Genomic DNA, 5,853 nt, shown 5'->3' on the forward strand with positions numbered 1-5,853 from the left:
TGCCACAGCCTCACAGCTCCAGTGTCCCGGGTTCAGTTCAGTTTACTGCCACAGTCTCACAGCTCCAGTGACCTGGGTTCGGTTCTGTTTACTGCCACAGTCTCACAGCTCCAGTGACCCGGGTTCGGTTCTGTTTACTGCCACAGTCTCACAGCTCCAGTGTCCCGGGTTCAGTTCTGTTTACTGCCACAGTCTCACAGCTCCAGTGATCTGGGTTCAGTTCTGTTTACTGCCACAGTCTCACAGCTAAAGTGTCCCGGGTTCGGTTCTGTTTACTGCCACAGTCTCACAGCTCCAGTGACCTGGGTTCGGTTCTGTTTACTGCCACAGTCTCACAGCTCCAGTGACCCGGGTTCGGTTCTGTTTACTGCCACATTCTCACAGCTCCAGTGACCCGGGTTCGGTTCTGTTTACTGCCGCAGTCTCACAGCTCCAGTGTCCCGGGTTCAGTTCTGTTTACTGCCACAGTCTCACAGCTCCAGTGACCCGGGTTCGGTTCTGTTTACTGCCACAGTCTCACAGCTCCAGTGTCCCGGGTTCGGTTCTGTTTACTGCCACAGTCTCACAGCTCCAGTGACCTGGGTTCGGTTCTGTTTACTGCCACAGTCTCACAGCTCCAGTGTCCTGGGTTCGGTTCTGTTTACTGCCACAGTCTCACAGCTCCAGTGACCTGGGTTCGGTTCTGTTTACTGCCGCAGTCTCACAGCTCCAGTGTCCCGGGTTCGGTTCTGTTTACTGCCACAGTCTCACAGCTCCAGTGACCCGGGTTCGGTTCTGTTTACTGCCACAGTCTCACAGCTCCAGTGTCCCGGGTTCGGTTCTGTTTACTGCCACAGTCTCACAGCTCCAGTGACCTGGGTTCGGTTCTGTTTACTGCCACAGTCTCACAGCTCCAGTGTCCTGGGTTCGGTTCTGTTTACTGCCACAGTCTCACAGCTCCAGTGACCTGGGTTCGGTTCTGTTTACTGCCACAGCCTCACAGCTCCATGACCTGGGTTCAGTTCTGTTTACTGCCACAGTCTCACAGCTCCAGTGACCCGGGTTCAGTTCTGTTTACTGCCACAGTCTCACAGCTCCAGTGTCCCGGGTTCGGTTCTGTTTACTGCCACAGTCTCACAGCTCCAGTGACCTGGGTTCGGTTCTGTTTACTGCCACAGTCTCACAGCTCCAGTGACCCGGGTTCAGTTCTGTTTACTGCCACAGTCTCACAGCTCCAGTGACCCGGGTTCAGTTCTGTTTACTGCCACAGTCTCACAGCTCCAGTGACCTGGGTTCGGTTCTGTTTACTGCCACAGTCTCACAGCTCCAGTGACCCGGGTTCGGTTCTGTTTACTGCCACAGTCTCACAGCTCCAGTGACCCGGGTTCGGTTCTGTTTACTGCCACAGTCTCACAGCTCCAGTGACCTGGGTTCGGTTCTGTTTACTGCCACAGTCTCACAGCTCCAGTGACCTGTGTTCGGTTCTGTTTACTGCCACAGTCTCACAGCTCCAGTGACACGGGTTCGGTTCTGTTTACTGCAACAGTCTCACAGCTCCAGTGTCCCGGGTTCAGTTCTGTTTACTGCCACAGTCTCACAGCTCCAGTGACCCGGGTTCGGTTCTGTTTACTGCCACAGTCTCACAGCTCCAGTGACCTGGGTTCGGTTCTGTTTACTGCCACAGTCTCACAGCTCCAGTGTCCCGGGTTCGGTTCTGTTTACTGCCACAGTCTCACAGCTCCAGTGTCCCGGGTTCGGTTCTGTTTACTGCCACAGTCTCACAGCTCCAGTGACCTGGGTTCGGTTCTGTTTACTGCCACAGTCTCACAGCTCCAGTGACCTGGGTTCGGTTCTGTTTACTGCCACAGTCTCACAGCTCCAGTGTCCTGGGTTCGGTTCTTTTTACTGCCACAGTCTCACAGCTCCAGTGACCTGGGTTCGGTTCTGTTTACTGCCACAGTCTCACAGCTCCAGTGACCTGGGTTCGGTTCTGTTTAGTGCCACAGTCTCACAGCTCCAGTGACCTGGGTTCAGTTCTGTTTACTGCCACAGTCTCACAGCTCCAGTGTCCCGGGTTCGGTTCTGTTTACTGCCACAGTCTCACAGCTCCAGTAACCTGGGTTCGGTTCTGTTTACTGCCACAGTCTCACAGCTCCAGTGACCTGGGTTCGGTTCTGTTTACTGCCACAGTCTCACAGCTCCAGTGACCCGGGTTCGGTTCTGTTTACTGCCACAGTCTCACAGCTCCAGTGTCCCGGGTTCGGTTCTGTTTACTGCCACAGTCTCACAGCTCCAGTGACCCGGGTTCAGTTCTGTTTACTGCCACAGTCTCACAGCTCCAGTGTCCCGGGTTCGGTTCTGTTTACTGCCACAGCCTCACAGCTCCAGTGACCTGGGTTCGGTTCTGTTTACTGCCACAGTCTCACAGCTCCAGTGACCTGGGTTCGGTTCTGTTTATTGCCACAGTCTCACAGCTCCAGTGTCCCGGGTTCGGTTCTGTTGACTGCCACAGCCTCACAGCTCCAGTGACCTGGGTTCGGTTCTGTTTACTGACACAGTCTCACAGCTCCAGTGACCCGGGTTCGGTTCTGTTTAGTGCCACAGTCTCACAGCTCCTTGACCCGGGTTCGGTTCTGTTTACTGCCACAGTCTCACAGCTCCAGTGTCCCGGGTTCGGTTCTGTTTACTGCCACAGTCTCACAGCTCCAGTGACATGGGTTCGGTTCTGTTTACTGACACAGTCTCACAGCTCCAGTGACCCGGGTTCAGTTCTGTTTACTGCCACAGTCTCACAGCTCCAGTGACCTGGGATCGGTTCTGTTTACTGCCACAGTCTCACCGCTCCAGTGACCCGGGTTCGGTTCTGTTTACTGCCACAGTCTCACAGCTCCAGTGACCCGGGTTCGGTTCTGTTTACTGCCACAGTCTCACCGCTCCAGTGACCCGGGTTCGGTTCTGTTTACTGCCACAGTCTCACAGCTCCAGTGACCCGGGTTCGGTTCTGTTTACTGCCACAGTCTCACCGCTCCAGTGACCTGGGTTCGGTTCTGTTTACTGCCACAGTCTCACAGCTCCAGTGACCCGGGTTCGGTTCTGTTTACTGCCACAGTCTCACAGCTCCAGTGACCCGGGTTCGGTTCTGTTTACTGCCACAGTCTCACAGCTCCAGTGTCCCGGGTTCGGTTCTGTTTACTGCCACAGTCTCACAGCTCCAGTGACCCGGGTTCGGTTCTGTTTACTGCCACAGTCTCACAGCTCCAGTGTCCCGGGTTCGGTTCTGTTTACTGCCACAGTCTCACAGCTCCAGTGACCCGGGTTCAGTTCTGTTTACTGCCACAGTCTCACAGCTCCAGTGTCCCGGGTTCGGTTCTGTTTACTGTCACAGTCTCACAGCTCCAGTGACCCGGGTTCAGTTCTGTTTACTGCCACAGTCTCACAGCTCCAGTGACCCGGGTTCAGTTCTGTTTACTGTCACAGTCTCACAGCTCCAGTGTCCCGGGTTCGGTTCTGTTTACTGTCACAGTCTCACAGCTCCAGTGTCCCGGGTTCGGTTCTGTTTACTGCCACAGTCTCACAGCTCCAGTGTCCCGGGTTCGGTTCTGTTTACTGTCACAGTCTCACAGCTCCAGTGTCCCGGGTTCGGTTCTGTTTACTGCCACAGTCTCACAGCTCCAGTGACCCGGGTTCGGTTCTGTTTACTGCCACAGTCTCACAGCTCCAGTGTCCCGGGTTCAGTTCTGTTTACTGCCTCAGTCTCACAGCTCCAGTGTCCCGGGTTCGGTTCTGTTTACTGCCACAGTCTCACAGCTCCAGTGACCTGGTTTCGGTTCTGTTTACTGCCACAGTCTCACAGCTCCAGTGTCCTGGGTTCGGTTCTGTTTACTGCCACAGCCTCACAGCTCCAGTGACCCGGGTTCGGTTCTGTTTACTGCCACAGTCTCACAGCTCCAGTGACCCGGGTTCGGTTCTGTTTACTGCCACAGTCTCACAGCTCCAGTGTCCCGGGTTCGGTTCTGTTTACTGCCACAGTCTCACAGCTCCAGTGTCCCGGGTTCGGTTCTGTTTACTGCCACAGTCTCACAGCTCCAGTGTCCCGGGTTCGGTTCTGTTTACTGCCACAGTCTCACAGCTCCAGTGTCCCGGGTTCGGTTCTGTTTACTGCCACAGTCTCACAGCTCCAGTGTCCCGGGTTCGGTTCTGTTTACTGCCACAGTCTCACAGCTCCAGTGACCTGGGTTCGGTTCTGTTTACTGCCACAGTCTCACAGCTCCAGTGTCCCGGGTTCAGTTCTGTTTACTGCCACAGTCTCACAGCTCCAGTGTCCCGGGTTCGGTTCTGTTTACTGCCACAGTCTCACAGCTCCAGTTTCCTGGGTTCGGTTCTGTTTACTGCCACAGTCTCACAGCTCCAGTGATCCGGGTTCGGTTCTGTTTACTGCCACAGTCTCACAGCTCCAGTGTCCCGGGTTCAGTTCTGTTTACTGCCACAGTATCACAGCTCCAGTGTCCTGGGTTCAGTTCAGTTTACTGTCACAGTCTCACAGCTCCAGTGTACCGGGTTCGGTTCTGTTTACTGCCACAGTCTCACAGCTCCAGTGTCCTGGGTTCGGTTCTGTTTACTGCCACAGTCTCACAGCTCCAGTGTCCCGGGTTCGGTTCTGTTTACTGCCACAGTCTCACAGCTCCAGTGACCTGGGTTCGGTTCTGTTTACTGCCACAGTCTCACAGCTCCAGTGACCTGGGTTCGGTTCTGTTTACTGCCACAGTCTCACAGCTCCAGTGACCCGGTTTCGGTTCTGTTTACTGCCACAGTCTCACAGCTCCAGTGTCCTGGGTTCGGTTCTGTTTACTGCCACAGTCAGACAGCTCCAGTGACCTGGGTTCGGTTCTGTTTACTGTCACAGTCTCACAGCTCCAGTGACCCGGGTTCGGTTCTGTTTACTGCCACAGTCTCACAGCTCCAGTGACCCGGGTTCGGTTCTGTTTACTGCCACAGTCTCACAGCTCCAGTGTCCCGGGTTCAGTTCTGTTTACTGCCACAGTCTCACAGCTCCAGTGTCCCGGGTTCGGTTCTGTTTACTGCCACAGTCTCACAGCTCCAGTGACCCGGTTTCGGTTCTGTTTACTGCCACAGTCTCACAGCTCCAGTGTCCTGGGTTCGGTTCTGTTTACTGCCACAGCCTCACAGCTCCAGTGACCCGGGTTCGGTTCTGTTTACTGCCACAGTCTCACAGCTCCAGTGACCCGGGTTCGGTTCTGTTTACTGCCACAGCCTCACAGCTCCAGTGTCCCGGGTTCGGTTTTGTTTACTGTCACAGTCTCACAGCTCCAGTGACCTGGGTTCGGTTCTGTTTACTGCCACAGTCTCACAGCTCCAGTGACCCGGGTTCGGTTCTGTTTACTGCCACAGTCTCACAGCTCCAGTGTCCCGGGTTCGGTTCTGTTTACTGCCACAGTCTCACAGCTCCAGTGTCCCGGGTTCGGTTCTGTTTACTGCCACAGTCTCACAGCTCCAGTGACCTGGGTTCGGTTCTGTTTACTGCCACAGTCTCACAGCTCCAGTGACCCAGGTTCGGTTCTGTTTACTGCCACAGTCTCACAGCTCCAGTGACCTGGGTTCGGTTCTGTTTACTGCCACAGTCTCACAGCTCCAGTGTCCCGGGTTCGGTTCTGTTTACTGCCACAGTCTCACAGCTCCAGTGACCCAGGTTCGGTTCTGTTTACTGCCACAGTCTCACAGCTCCAGTGACCCGGGTTCAGTTCTGTTTACTGCCACAGTCTCACAGCTCCAGTGTCCCGGGTTCGGTTCTGTTTACTGCCACAGTCTCACAGCTCCAGTTACCTGGGTTCGGTTCTGTTTACTGCCACAGTCTCA

The sequence above is a fragment of the Heterodontus francisci genome, unplaced genomic scaffold (genome assembly GCF_036365525.1).
Source record: "Heterodontus francisci isolate sHetFra1 unplaced genomic scaffold, sHetFra1.hap1 HAP1_SCAFFOLD_689, whole genome shotgun sequence".
In the NCBI taxonomy this organism is placed as follows: Eukaryota; Metazoa; Chordata; class Chondrichthyes; order Heterodontiformes; family Heterodontidae; genus Heterodontus; species Heterodontus francisci.